Genomic DNA, 15,508 nt, shown 5'->3' on the forward strand with positions numbered 1-15,508 from the left:
GAAATTACAAATGTAATGGTGGGCGTTAATTTCATAGGTGTTTTCGTATTTATCCTATAAGAAATTACAAATGTAATGGTGGGCGTTAATTTCCTAAACCAATGCTTAGCCATTCCCTCAAATCATTTCCAGTTTTTCCAAGAGACTTCAGAAGCATTCCCTGGAGTGAATTATTTCTAATGGTGAAGAGTACTGGATAGATGGGATGAGATTCTCAAAAAAAAAAATCTTGCTTCTACTTCAGAAGTGTCACTCTTCCACCCCTTGAAGGACCAGGAAACCTGGCTGAGTGGTGTGGTCTATGGAGGTGCATGGGCTTCAGAGACAGGCCAACGATGATCCTGAGTCCAAGCCAGCTGCTTAGTAGATGTGGGACAGTTTTATAAGCCTTACCTGCAAGAAAAAACAAAACAAAATTGATTGCAAAAACAGAAATTTAAAAAATTTTCTTATTGTATTCATGTTCTTGGCAATGGCTTTTATGCTGGTTCCCATCAACAGACAGAATCTGTTTCCTAAACCTTGAACTTTCTTGCTTAATTTGCACAGGCCAAAGCTGTGCATGTGACAGTGGGTCAGTTTGGTGCCTAGGCTCAAAAGGTCTTAAATAGTTCTGTTATCTTTTTCAGAATTTTTCCATATCCATGAAAACAAGCCCATTTTAGCTTTCTGTAGGATAAAGTTACATGCTGAGAAAAGCCATAGAGCCTCAGTTTACAGACAGCTCACTCCCAGAAGCAGAGCCACCTAATTCACCAGCAGCTGAACACTCACACCTGTAGAAGCCAAACTGAGCCCAGAAGAATGGCCCAGCTGAGCCCAGTCTAAATTTCTAACCACCTCAACCCCTGAGAGAGGAGACAGTCAGAGGCTGGTTAGGAAGATAGGGAGGGAGGGTCTCGGGAGAGGAAAACCACCCGCGGGACTGCACCTGCCCCGCCCCTGTAGCTAGTGGGAAGAAATGTGGTTAAGAACTTCCTCTTATGCCAGGATGTTGCTCAGATGGGACTATCCCTATCCCAGCTTAGGCATAGGCAAAATAAATCAACCTAAATTTCCTTGTTTTCACCCAGCTCATTGTAAAGTCATTAACATGATATAAGTATTGTGATTTTAGCTTCTCCCCTGTAAGTTTCCCTTAGGCACTCATGGGTAATAACCAAAATGGAATCACTGTGGCCAACCCCAGGCATGCGCAGATACAACACCCTTGGTGGGGAACTTGACCCCTCCCATTTGGGTAGAACCCACAGAAGACTTCCTCGTTCTTGCCACATAAAAGACCCAGAAGTCAGCCCCATTTCTGGCAACATGCTTTCAGGTCCCCTCTGGCTGCTGAGAGCTTTCCTATTGCTTAATAAATCCTACTCTGCTTTCTCATTCTGGTGTACACATGCCTCATTTTTCCAGGTCATGGGAGGAGAGCCTGAACCTGGCTGAACTGAGACCACCACACTGGCACCAAACAGCAACTAGGAGACCGTGATATTCACGTGGACACTCTCAGCTTGCACCTCTGCTTTCTCTAGGGGGCACTGTCCCACCCACCCTTGAGCCTGAGGAGAAAAGTTGATAGAGAGGCTGTTTCCTCACTTCCAGCAGAAAAGAGGTGTTCAGGCCGTCACTTCCCTGAAGTCAGAGCCTTCATGGCTGCACTCAATGTGGCAGCCACCTGCCATATGTAGCTACTGGGTACCTGGAATGTGGCTGGTTTGAAGTAGTATGTGCTGCGAACAAAAAAATGCACAGTGAGTGTAGAAGAATTAGACCAGAAATATACTTTATTTCTAATTATATATTGATCATGTATTAAAACTATTTTGGATACAATAGGTTACAATTATAAACAATTTCACTTGTTTCTTTTTATTAGTTTGGATGTGGCTAATAAAAAACTAAATTCACAACTAACATTTTATTTTTTAGAGACTTGTTTCCTCTTCCAATCTCAGGTGTCCTACTCAAAAGACCAGAGGCTAGAAAGGTTATGAAATCTAAAACATTAAAATAATTGTGATTATATTGTTTCCATTTGTGAGCAAGCGGGTGTCTGTGTGTGTGGGCGCGCGGGCATGCACAATTGATAAATGGACGTAACATTACACATCAGAAGGTTAAAAATGAACCCCCAACAGAGCCAGGCCTAGCACAGAAAGCAAGCCCTGACTGAAAATACCTGGAGACACGAGTCTGTCACTCTTGCCTCGTTAAGTGTATGGTCGAATTTCTGGCACTCGAATTCTGTCACTCAAAGCTTGAGGGCGTAGAGCTAGTAGCAGTATCCAATGAGGGCACTGGACTGGGAACTGCCCAATCAGGCAAAGGAGGGGGCGGCATCCGGGATCTGGCGCGGCTTTTACCTTTCCCTTCAGCCAGAGCTGGGTTAGGGGCTCACTGTCCTGCTTCTACCCCTCAGGGAGGCTTCCGTGATTCCGCCACAGCCTCAGCCTCTCTTGCTCTGTGACCAGCGGGTTTTGGGTGATTCTAGCTAAGACTTCACGACACCCTCGAAGCCCTGAAATGGTGAGTGTGCGGGGCAGGGCATCCCGAGGCTGAAGGGGGGGGGCTTCATCGGCACCGGCGGGAAATGGCGGCGGCAGGACCGAGTGTACTGAGTCCCTGCTGCCGCCGCTCAGCCCTCCGTCCTCAGTCCCCTCCGGTGAGGGACCCCACTCCTGTCGGTCCCCGCACGGCGGCTCTGCCCAGCCTGCAGCCCTCCTCCTTCAGCTCTGCGCCCGCAGCCCCGCGCCTTCCCCGGGCTGTGGGGTAAGGAGCTCACCGGGAAGACCCCGGCGCCGCGTGTGCGGGCACCGCGTGGGAGGAGCTGTGGTCCGGGGTCCCGTCCTTACTTTACCCTGTTCCAAATGAGATGGAGGCCCCCTCAAAACACAGAGTTCATGTGAGCAAATGGGGACTCATTAATGGGACAGCGCCCCCGTGGCTCTTGGTTTGGGGGCTGCCAGCGGGTCTTGAAGGAAAGGCTTTTGTGAGGTGTGTGAGGAAGGGAAGCCATTCACCCGCCCGCCCCAACTTTCCCACCAGTCCCCTTGCCCTGAGCGCCTCCTCCGCGTGGCTGTTCCTGAGTGGCATCTTTTAGAATACGCTGGTGTCCTGTGCACAGCGCTTCGCTGGGTTCTGTGAGTAGTTCTGCCACATTATGGAACTTGAGGAAGCTGTGGGTACCCCTGGTTTGCAGGCCTTCAGAAATGAAAACGGGTGTCCAGACACAGGGACTGGCCTCTGCAGTGGGGCAGTTGAGGGAAGAGCGCTGAGCTTGTGGGGTCTGCGCTGACTCTGGGTGGGGTCGTTAGTGAGTTGCTGGACAGCCCGTTGGGGCTGGAGCATTGACCGGTGTTGAGGAAACTCCGCAGGCTTTCTGTCAGAAGAATCACATGGAGACATGGCTGAGCCTGGGCTGGAGGGAGTCGCTGGTGTCTGCCAGAGGCGCGACTGGGTTCTGCACATGCGCGGTCCTGCTGGGCACTGTCCTGTTTCTCCAGGTCTCCTTGCGGGGAGAGAGGGGACTGAGAACTTGGAGGAAAGGAGTTCTGAGAAACATCCTTTCCCCGCACCCTGCTGCCGGCCGCCACCTGGTGCTAACCCACTCCTGAGCACGCCCACTGGGTATTCGAATGGCCACACTCATCCCAGGACAGGGTTCTACCCTCAGGAATTGTGCCCATGGCAGCTTTGCTCCTACAGTTTTCTCCTAAGAACACACACAATGCCCAGAAGACTCCTGGCTCATGTCAACCCCAGATCTGTAGCAGGAATCTGTTTTCTTCACCTACCTAGGCTTCTGGACCACCTGATCTTAATCTCCTCTGCCTTTATGGACTCAGGAATCAGTCAGAGCTTAGCCCTGCCTGGGCCTGAACTTGTAGCACAAACCAGTCATTTCATCAATCCTGCCTTGCCCCCACCCAAGGCTCTTGATAGCACCTTTCTCTCTTATGCTCTTTTCTTCCCCACACATCCTCTTTCCGGTGCACACAGTTTGCTCAAGTGCATCCCTCATGTGCTACAAGAATTCCAACGTTAGTGAGTTCAAGACCAGACCTTTAGACCTGCCTGTTGTAGGACCAAATACAAATTAGAAAAGGCTTAATGCTTTCTCTTTAGAATGAGGGAAGACTTTTTGCTCTTCTCCCTTTTCTTAAAGCATTTAGTTTGAAAACTTTTATATTTAAATATTTTCTCTGCTGCTTTGAAAAATATGTAAATCATTTTTGTCAGTTAACTAGGTCATTTGTCTTTTTTGACTCAAAACTGTCTTTAGGACCTGGGAACTATTGCGTTGAAATGCAAATAGCAAGAATATACACCCTATGCCACAATTTCTGTAGGCAAGTAGGAGGCTGCCTTCAGCCCAAACGTGCCTCCACATTTCAAAACTACGTCCTATCATGAAGATATGGAAAGTGGTTTTTTGGTTTGTTTGTTTTTAATGTTACCAATTAGAAAACCCAGATGACCTCCCAAATTACTAGTTGACGTTATTATAAACTGTGTATGACAAATGGTGCTGTCATGTCTTGTACTTGAGTACTAATGGCGACGTTTTTTCTGTATTTGCAATCTATTAGATTGCCTGTGATGCACATCGTATTTTGGTTTAATTAAATAACAAATCATTATCTTGCTGTTCTATTATTGTGGAGAGTATCATAGGATTGGAGATTATTTTGCTTTTAGTTATATTTTCCAAACACTGTCCAGAATTACCACATGGTATACACAAAGTGCCCACCAGGCTTCTCTTTAGAAAAAACCTTCCTTCTAAGGATTCCAGTCACAATCCACAATTTTGTGGCAAAGTACACAAAGTGCAGCAAAGTGCTCCACAAATCTGCAAACCAAAAGTTCTCTTTATTTGGGATCTACAATCACTTCTAGAGCAGTTAGACTAGATTTCTACAAAAATAACCTTTCAGGACAGCCATCAGTTATTCCACTTCCCTCCATGCTCCTGACATCTTCAGATCTGACACTGGTTCAGACATCATGGGGCCCATACACCCAACCAGGATCACACATGTGCATTGATTAAACCTGAGAACTTCAATTCTGTCCCTTCTCCCCTTGTCCAAATGCCCACAAATGTCCATAGCTCACCAGCCCTCCAGGACCTAAATGTGCATTCCCAAATTCTGAATTTATGTCCTGGGATTTGAGAGAAAAATGACACTTTTATCTGAGAAATACAGGTTCTTTTAATTATCAGACCCAGAGACTTGTTAAAATGAGACCACAGTCCTACTGTTCCCCTCTTTGAACTATTTGTTTTTTGAAATTCCTTGCTATTGCCATCAGTGGCTATAAAGTAACCTAATAATACCACAGTGGGCACTGTAACCCACACTCTATGGCTTAACAATATATAGCCAGCCACTAACCAATTTTACTTCTGTAAATCAATAGGAATGTCTAACAACTTTGTATCAGTCCCCTCTCTGCTTTCTTTTTTGCCTTTAAAAATACACTTGTAACTGCTTCTAATTGGAGTATATATTCAGGGCAGCTTTATACTGCAAGGTCGCAATCTTCAAGCTTTGGCCCAAATAAACTCTCTACTTATGTTTACCCCAGTTTTTTCCTTTTAGGTCAAAATGTTCTTCAGAATGTGTTGAAGGAGCCTCCATGAAAGGCTGTCTCTGGTTTTACTCTGTTTGCTGTAATCCCCAGGAATGCAGAGGCACATTGATCCCACCTAGAATCTGCACATAAAAGCTGGCTTCTGCCTAGGATTCACAAGATAGGGCCAGACTTCGGGTTGAAGACATACAGAAAACTCACAGAAGGCATTTTCTGCATCATGAGAAGTCAACATAGACAACTTAAACACCACTTTCAGCGTGGAGCCCTTTGAGTTTTCCAGGTCTTGTCACCTGCTACAGCTGTGTGAGAAGCTTCTGGTGTGAATAGAATCCTGTGGCAGAATCTGTAAGTGTATAACAAGCACCTTAGCAGTGGGAGGTTAGGGCCACAAAATATACAGAGCCATAATCACAACCATAATCACAAGTATGCCATCCTGTATACTGGCGTACTGGAGAACTTTCATCTTTCCTCTTGTCTCAGAGTTAGCTGATCAGGGACAGTGCATATCACATCTGGATCTAGAATCTGCAGCTCTGCCTGGGCAGTTCTATTTTCTATTTGCACTCCATGAAGTCAGTCTCAGTCTCTCTTGCCTGGATCACTATGGGGGCTTCAGCCAGGGTCACTGAGGACACTCAGTGAGTATTTGAGACATTTGAGGATGTCTTGTGCAGACTGGGGTCAGTCTGACAAAGTCTAATTCTGGTTCCATTTCAGAGAAAGAGAAATGACTTATTAAGGGTTTGTTCCTCCCCTCACAGAAAGAATCTCATTGATTCATAACCAGATAAGAGTTGTTCCAGTTTTCTGGTTCTGGAGACTCAAACTGATCAATAAACTAATTGTTTCTATTTTGTATGGTCATTAGAAAAAGAGACGAAGCAGTCACGGTCCCTCCCATGAAGGAACTTGCAGTCTAGAGCACATGAATAAATGGTTGAATTCAGCATCATGTGTTCAGTACAAAGACGGAAACTGCATGGGAAGCTTAAGCTTCATTTGGGTTACTTCCCTTTTATTGTTTTGTGAGTTTTGATGCCTCTACCTGAAGGGATATTCATGGATAGAAGAGAAGTTCTTATTATTTGTATTGTTTTTAGCTTGCTAAGAATAACTATTTAGCTTCTAATATAATTGGTCCAGAAAAACATAAGGGTTTTGGTTAAATTCCTCCTTATTGTATGTTGTAATATAGACAGGGAAGTGTCTAAAATAGATTAAAATTACACAAACTCTGAGAATCAAATTTCTCTTGCTCAGGCTTAGAAAAAACAAAACTGAAAATACTTAGTGGCCCAGAGAGCAGAAGCCTAGGGCCCACCTTCTATCCCAACCCTGCCCAGATCCACCCTCTGCTGAATCTTGTCCAGGTCTAATCCACATTGAAATCTCTCACAGAACTGCTAGAGGAGATCTGAGTTTGGGGTGGCTACTCCTACTGCCTCTTCAGAGCTGGTGCTTCCAATTTCCTGAAACACAAAAGCAGATAAATGGGGAAAAGCAATATACTTTTGTGCTTTAAATTCTTTTTATAAAATTAAAACCAGTGTTTCTAGAGACACCCAGCAATCTGTTCTCCATCCCTACAGTTTTATTTTTTTAACAATTCTCAAAGTAAATACAAATACAAAAATAAATTCCTCTGAATTGCACTTAACACTTCCATTCTGTTTCTCTCCCATCTATTTATATTGAACTATTATTCTGAACTTTAAAAAAAAAAATCAATCATAGGGAAACAGAAAAAAAAAATAGAAATGCTGGGCCCTGCATTTAAATCCTGGGAATTATGGGACACTTAGTACCCACCTCCCAGGATGTTATGAGAATTAACACACATAATGTGATCTTCCCAGCACAGTGCTCTGTGACATACTCCTGCACACACAGTACATGCTCCTTAAAGATCACAGTAATGCATGTGCACGTTTTTCAAATGCAGACTTATTCAGATATTGCCACCATCTCCAGCCTCTGTAACCACTGAAGGGCCTGCAGAGAATGCTGTTTCAGGATGATGACTGGTGGTCTTGTCTTCAGATGAAAAGTATTTGTGTTGGGGTAAGGGACCCTGTGTGCTGTGCCTTCTTACTCTAGCTGAGTGGTACTATAATGGATTTAGGGGGAGGAATATCAGCATCAACAGGAGACTTGCTATAAGAAGCTCCTTTTCATGGACACTTTTCAAACCTGCAGAATTTTGTTATTTACAATAAGGCCTAGAATAGCAAATAATTTATATGCACATTGAAGCTTGAAAGCCAGTGCTTAGCTGACTCTCAGCCCAGTCTTCTAATAGGATCACATGGACTGTTTGAAGAGAAGCAGTCACTTGTTCCCTCCCCACAGATTCTGTCTGTTTTTCTGGGTGGAAACATCCCTGTTTTTTAAAATTAAAACATGATTCTACAGTGAGGCCAGGGTCAAGCATGAGGGTTTCCAGATACTCTAATGAGTGGTGAGTTTACCCTTTGTTCGAGGAAGTCACAGGGCCTACTCTGCTTGGTTTTGGTAGCAGGTCAGTGTTGCCCATATTTCCATTGCAGCAACAGTAATTGCTCGCATGCCATCCTTTTTCCTAAGTTATAGAATACTTTAGAGAACATTACTGTGTTGAAAGTTATTTTATCAGATAATTACAGTCAGAACTAGCTCCCTTAACTCATTTCTCCTGTGGTCAAATTGAGACCTCTGTCACTGGCCGGGCGCGGTGGCTCACACCTGTAATCCAGCACTTTGGGAGGCTGAGGCAGGCGGATCACAAGGTCAGGAGATCGAGACCATCCTGGCTAACAAGGTGAAACTTTGTCTCTACTAAAAATACAAAAAAAAAAAAATTAGCCAGGCGTGCTGGCGGGTGCCTGTAGTCCCAGCTGCTCTGGAGGCTGAAGCAGGAGAATGGCATGAACTCAAAAAGCGGAGCTTGCAGTGAGCTGAGATGGCACCACTGCACTCCAGCCTGGGCAACAAACAAGACTGTCTCAAAAAAAAAAAAAAAAAAAAGAACTCTGTCACATTCAAGGATGTGGCTATAGAATTCTCCCCAGAAGAGTGGAAATGTCTGGATCCTGCCCAGCAGAATGTATATAGAGATGTGTGTTGGAGAACTATAGAAATCTGGTCTCCCTGGGTGAGGATAACTTTCATATGTAATTCCTAATATTCCCTCAGAGTTTTATTTTTTCTCTTTGTAGAATGTTTCTTGGGAGCTTCTGCTTTGCGTGAATTAGTTTCAGTTTGTTTCTTCATGAAAAAATTGGGAGTTTGCTGGTGTAAAAAAAATCTTTAAGATGTTTCATCTTTACCTAAACCTTCTCTTTTCTTGAGGTAATTTGTGTCCTTCACTCTAGATTACTGGTAAATCTAGAAATTCAATGTTGTAAAATATTGTTTTCCACATCTTAAAATCCAATTTGCACCAATTTTTTTTGATTCAGTAGTACTGGGTAGTGGAACTTAGAAACCACAGATTTAAAATACTTAAATATTCTAAAGAGCCTATCAGGAAACAATTTTTGGATTAATTTTTTTAGAATCTTCCATCATTTGTCTTTTCTTCTTAGCATAGGGCTAGGCTGGTAATTGGCGAATCCTCGGCAATAGTCATGTTACTTTTTTTTTTTTTTTTTTTAGTAAAACAAGTGTTGCTCTCTTTAACTCAGACCTGATCACTTGTTTGGAGCAAAGAAAAGAGCCCTTTAATGGGAAGACACATGAGACAGTAGCCAGAGCCCCAGGTAGGTGAGAGTGAATGAAGGAGAGGACACAGGCAAGGGTACCAAAGGCAAAAAAGAAAGCCAGGCCTTAAAATGTAGTTTGGAAAGCTCTTCTTCAATGCAAATAATTTCTGAAGAGGCTGCATTTTTTCTCATGTTCACAAATAGGGGCATCCGCAGCCCATGCTGTTAAGTCTTCTAAGAATTCTCTTTTTTCTTTTTTTTGAGATGGAGTCTTGCTCTGTCACCCAGGCTGGAGTGCAGTGGTGCGATCTCAGCTCACTGCAGCCTGTGCCTCCCAGGTTCCAGCGATTCTCTTACCTCAGCCTCGTGGGTAACTGGGATTACAGGCATCTGCCAATACACCTAGCTAATTTTTGTATTTTTAGTAGAGACAGGGTTTTGCCATGTTGGCCAGACTGGTCTCAAACTCCTGACTTTAGGTGATCCACCTGCCTCGGCCTCCCAAAGTGCTGGGATTACAGGTGTGAGCCACCACACCAAGCCCTCTCTTTTCTTTAGTGATCTCCCTTCAAGTTTACAGGGAGAGCCAATGTCCACTTTATCACTTATAAGGGGCTGCATGATCTGACTGCTGTTCCATTGCTTTTGGAGACATAGGAATTCTTGTGTTATTGAGGACCTCTATGTTAACGTATTTTTTTCAAATATTGATTTTGTTTCATGCCTAAATATGTAAGGCAAGTAGTGGACATATTGGAATTTGGTTCAGAAATCCCAGGAACACTAGGGACAGATGTTGCACCTTTTCTGCTTAGTGATTTTTAATCTTATTGCAAATGTAATTCTACAAAAATTCTTTCTTAGCAATTTTATAAGAACGATAAGCATTTTCCTAAATATGAAAAATGTATTGCTGATTGTACTTCAAAATGTTATTGTTTTAGTATAAACTCAGATTTGTAATTTAAACTCTACATGTATAAATTTTCAAATTATAATATAGTTTAAAGCATAGTTTTCCAACCTTTTAGCTTCCCTGGGCCACATTGGAAGCAGAATTGTCTTGGGCCACACATAAAAAACACTAACACTAATGATACCTGATGAGCTTTACAAAAAAAAGTTCATGAATAATTTTTATGATATCTACCACAACAGATAAGCAAAATGTTCTTACATTCATAGGATTGAACACCAGTTGATTAAAGTATCTACTCACCTTCAAGATTTCTTTTTTTTCCCCCCCAAGAGGGAGTCTCGCTCTGTCGCCCAGGCAGGAGTACAGTGGCGCGATCTCAGCTCACTGCAAGTTCCACCTCCCTGGTTGACGTCATTCTCCTGCCTCAAGCCTCCAGAGTAGCTGGGACTACAGGCACCCGCCACCACGCCCAGCTAATTTTTTTGCATTTTTAGTGGAGACAGGGTTTCACCGTGTTAGCCAGGATGATCTCGATCTCCTGACCTTGTGATCCACCCGCCTCTGCCTCCCAAAGTGCTGGGATTACAAGCGTGAGCTACCGCGCCCTGCTAAGATTTCTTAAATGCACTGTCATTAACTAGAAGACTGCTAAGTGTATATTATTATTTCCTAATAACTATTATCTTATAATTTTAGTAAGAAGCCTACTGGGGACCGGGCACAGTGGCTCACGCCTGTAATCCCAGTACTTTGGGAGGCCGAAGTGGGCGGATCACCTGAGGTCAGAAGTTCGAGACCAACCTGGCCAACATGGTGAAACCCCGTCTCTACTAAAATTACAAAAATTAGCTGGGTATGTTGGCAGGCACCTGTAATCCCAGGTACTCAGGAGGCCGAGGTGGGAGAATTGCTGAACCCGAGAGGCCGAGGTTGCAGTGAGCTGAGATGGCACCATTGCACTCCAGCCTGGGCTACAGAGTGAGACTCTGTTTCAAAAAAAAAAAAAAAAAAAAAAAAGCCTACTGGGATTCTGTCATTGAGATCTATCATCTATATCTATGTAAAAATGTGGGTCTCACACATACACACACCTATATAAGTTATATGTGTGTATTGTAAATTCTCACTTAACATTGTTGATAGTTTCATGGAAACTGTAAGTGAAGCAACATATTGTTTAAGAAAACTAATATTGGCTGGGCACGGCGGCTCACACCTGTAATCCCAGAACTTTGGGAGACCGAGGCAGGTGGATCATGAGGTCAGGAGTTTGAGACCAGCATGGCCAACGTGGTGAAACCCCATCTGTACTAAAGATACAAAAAATTAGTTGGCTGTGGTGGCACGCACCTGTAATCCCAGCTACTCAGGAGGCTGAGGCAGGAGAATCGCTTAAACCCAGAGGCGGAATTACCATAGTTGAATTGATAGAAACAAGGGTTATGTTTGAATGGTATATGTAGCAACATTCTTTTATTTAAAGATGCAGTGGGTTTTATATATGTATGCATGATCATATTATCTACAAACAGTAACATTTTTACTTCTTTTCCAAGCTGGAGAGCTTTGTTGTCCTTTTCCTTACCCAATTTTTCTGAAAGAAACTTCCAGGAATATGTTAAGATAGAAGCTGTGGCCCTGCAGGTGGGCCTGCGTATCTTGGCCTCAGCTGTGGTCTCTGAAGCAGCCCTGTGTCTGTACATTTGAAGGATCTAACAATAATTAGTTTCTGTAAACTATTTTTGACAGGTAAAGATCTCTCATTTGTTTGGTCCACAGGCTGATGAGATTACCTCTGGGGTTGCAGAGAAGAAGGATTGTAGCTGGGTTACAAGGGTGATGCTGAGTCTGCTGTGGGGTCTGCCTTTGATGGTTGTGTTACCAGAGATTTGGACAGTCATGGATTCTTTCTGGGCCATGGAAAGATTAAATATCCTTGAGGACATTAATCTATATGGCAGGCAGTAGGGTAGGGTTTGAAGTTTTTCTGCATGTGTCGGGCCAAATATCAGGTGTATGAATGGGTTTGGCTTCTGCTGACTACCTGGGAACAGTTTTCACAAGTCTCTATGTGGGTCCCTGAGTGTGTACAACTGGCCACAGACTGTGACTGTGAGGGCTAGAACTGAGTCACAGGGCTGCTTCAGGGAGCACAACTGAGGCCAAGATATACAAGGCTGCCTCCAGGGTTATGGCTGGGTGTGTCTCCCTGCAGGTCTCTTAACGAAGGACCACTTGTGGACTGTAGCTGAGAGGAGTTTGAGAAAGGTTGCAGAAGTGCTTCATAATCTTCAGTAACACCAAGCTTGTGTGCCATTTCCTTGTCTGTAGCCATGTCTATGGGCCCTTGAGTTAGCCATCTGGGTGAGGGCCTGTTTTTTCTAAATAACCCTCCTTGATCTCTGGCTCCACTGAGGCTTCACAACCCTAACCATAGGCAAGCGTGTTTCTACTTCTGTTTCCTAGTTTACTACACAAGATATTGTATAAAAGTGGAATCATACACTATCACTTTGTTGGTGTCTTAACAAACACTTTAAATAATGGCTTTGAGATTTATCCTTATTGTAGCATGTCACAAGATATTTTCATTGGAGGCTAAAGAAGATTTCATCATATGTATAAAGCACATCTTTTTAAATCATTCATCCATTGAAGGGTGTTTGAGTTTTTTCAGTTTTTGGATTTTGAAAATGATATGGTTCGGATCTGCGTTTTCTTTCTTTTTTTTTTTTTTTTTTTTTTGAGACGGAGTCTCGCTCTGTCGCCCGGGCTGGAGTGCAGTGGCCGGATCTCAGCTCACTGCAAGCTCCGCCTCCCAGATTCCCGCCATTCTCCTGCCTCAGCCTCCCGAGTAGCTGGGACTACAGGCGCCGCCACCTCGCCCGGCTAATTTTTTTGTATTTTTAGTAGAGACGGGGTTTCACTGTGTTAGCCAGGATGGTCTCGATCTCCTGACCTCGTGATCCGCCCGCCTCGGCCTCCCAAAGTGCTGGGATTACAGGGGTGAGCCACCGCGCCCGGCATGGATCTGCGTTTTCATTCAAATCTCATGTCAAATTTCCATCCCTAGTGTTGGAGACGGGCTTGGTGAGAGGTGGTTGGGTCATAGGGTTGGCTTCTCATGAATGGTTTAGCTTAGCCCCTTTGGTACTGTCTGCCATAGCGAGTGAGTTCTCCTGAGATCTCATTTTTCAAAAGTTTGTGGCACCACTTCTCTCAATCTCTCTAACTCCTGCTCCCACCATGTAAGACGACTCACCGTCCCTTTGCTTTGTGCTATGATTGGAAGCTTTTTGAGGTCTTCCCAGAAGCAGAAGCTGCTGCACTTTCTGTACAGGCTATAGAACCATGACCCAATTAAACCTCCTTTTTAAAATAAATTGCCCAGTCTCAGGTATTTCTTTATCAATGCCGGAATAAACTAATACAGTGAATATTGCTGCAGTAAACATGAATATGCAAATATTTCTTTCAGGTATACTTTGCATATTTTGAATAGATGCTCAGAAGTGGGGCCGGGCACCATGGCTCACACCTGTAATCCCAGCACTTTGGGAGGCCAAGGCAGGTGGATCACTTGATGTCAGGAGTTCAAGACCAGCCTGGCCAACATGGTGAAACCCTGTCTCTATTAAAAATACAAACATTAGCCAGGAGTGGTAGTGTGCACCTGTAATCCCAGCTACTTGGGAGGCTGAGCCACAACAATCACTTGAACCCAGGAGGCTGAGGTTGCAGTGAACCAAGATCACGCCACTGCACTCCAGTCTGGGCAACAGAGCAAGTCTCTGTCTCAAAAAAAACAAAGAAAGAAAGAGGAGTGGGCTTACTGGGTCATATAATAACTTCATTTTTAATTTTTGGAGGAACCTTTATACATTTTTCAGGTACAAATGACAACATTTGTCATTGTTTGCTTGATATTGGCCATCCTAATTAATGCACAATAATACCTTATTGTGGTTTTGCTTTACATTTTGCTAAAGATTGGAAATTTTTTTCAGTAATTGTTTGCTGTGTGCATTTCATCTTTGGAGAACCATTTTTATCTTGTTCATTTGTTAATCATGTTACTTAGTATTTGTTGATTTTTTTGAAGTTGTTCTGGATGTTAGCTTCTGTCAAATATATGCTTTTTAATTTGTTTTCTTCTTAGATGGGACTCTTACAAAATGTTTCATATGCAGAGATAAATTTAATGTAGTCCCATTTCTCTGAGTTTCTTTTAATTTGTTGCTCAGATATTTGATGTTGTATGCAAGGAAACACTGCTGAGACCAAGGTCATAAACTTACTATATTTTCTTCTAGAAATCGTATAGGTATAATTCTGACATTTATTTTATTTTATTTTATTTTTTTTTGAGACGGAGTCTTGCTCTGTCGCCCAGGCTGGGGTGCAGTGGCCGGATCTCAGCTCACTGCAAGCTCCACCTCCCGGGTTTACGCCATTCTCCTGCCTCAGCCTCCTGAGTAGCTGGGACTACAGGTGCCCGCCACCTCGCCTGGCTAGTTTTTTGTATTTTTTAGTAGAGATGGGGTTTCACCGTGTTAGCCAGGATGGTCTCGATCTCCTGACCTCGTGATCCACCCGTCTCGGCCTCCCAAAGTGCTGGGATTACAGGCTTGAGCCACCGCGCCCGGCCAATTCTGACATTTAAATATTTAACTCATTCAGGACAGTTTTTGTGTATGGTTGGGGGAAGGACCCAACCTCAGTTTTTCCCATGTAGTTACAGAGTTTTCCAACACCATTTATTGAAGAGACTGTCTTTTTCTTGTTGTGCGGTCATAGCAACCCTGTTGAAGATCATTTGAGCATATACACAAACATGGTTTGCCTTTAAGTTCTGGGTTCTGTTCCATCACTATTTGTCTTCTTGCAAGTACCACACTGTTTTTATTTATGTAGCTTTGTAATCTGTTCTAAACAAAGGAAGCATTGTGCCTCTAACTTTGTTCTTGTTTTCTAAGAATGTTCGGGCTATCAGTGGTCCTTTGATATTCCATGTAAGTGTAAGAATTTTAAAAAAGATGTCTTTAAAAAGCATCATTTGCATTTTCATCAGGATTACATTGAATTTGAGTATCACTGTGGGTAGTATTGTCATTTAAAAATATTAAATCTTCTGTTAAGTTTCACATATTTTTGGATTTGGCAATTTTGATTCTGCTTTTCATTTCTAGTTTGATTCCAAGTAGTATGAAAGGATGCATTGTGTAATTCAATCTTTAATATGTACCAGGCTTAATACCTTGATGACAAAATAATCTGTACAACAAACCTTCGTGACACAAGTTTACGT

General features: G+C 43.4%; 1 protein-coding gene, 1 long non-coding RNA gene and 1 pseudogene across 3 annotated transcripts in view; 2 read left to right on the top strand and 1 right to left on the bottom strand.

Moving 5' to 3' along the window:
- The window catches only part of LOC144341060 (uncharacterized), a 558,577-nt gene that overhangs the window by 107,949 nt on the left and 435,120 nt on the right, over nucleotides 1-15,508 (bottom strand). The window lies entirely within an intron of this gene.
- LOC114678204 (uncharacterized) overlaps nucleotides 1-15,508 on the top strand; it is a 37,623-nt gene that overhangs the window by 6,983 nt on the left and 15,132 nt on the right. The window contains exon 3 of the mRNA XM_078002840.1: nucleotides 38-2,523. The gene's annotated coding sequence lies outside the window, so the exon portion shown is untranslated. The remainder of the gene's footprint in view (nucleotides 1-37; nucleotides 2,524-15,508) is intronic.
- Nucleotides 7,085-15,508, top strand: part of LOC114678205 (zinc finger protein 141-like) — a 41,611-nt pseudogene continuing 33,187 nt past the window's right edge. The window contains exons 1-2 of the transcript XR_013417630.1: nucleotides 7,085-8,750; nucleotides 9,244-9,338. The product of XR_013417630.1 is annotated as a zinc finger protein 141-like (transcript). The remainder of the gene's footprint in view (nucleotides 8,751-9,243; nucleotides 9,339-15,508) is intronic.

The sequence above is a fragment of the Macaca mulatta genome, chromosome 5 (genome assembly GCF_049350105.2).
Source record: "Macaca mulatta isolate MMU2019108-1 chromosome 5, T2T-MMU8v2.0, whole genome shotgun sequence".
Lineage (NCBI taxonomy): Eukaryota > Metazoa > Chordata > Mammalia > Primates > Cercopithecidae > Macaca > Macaca mulatta.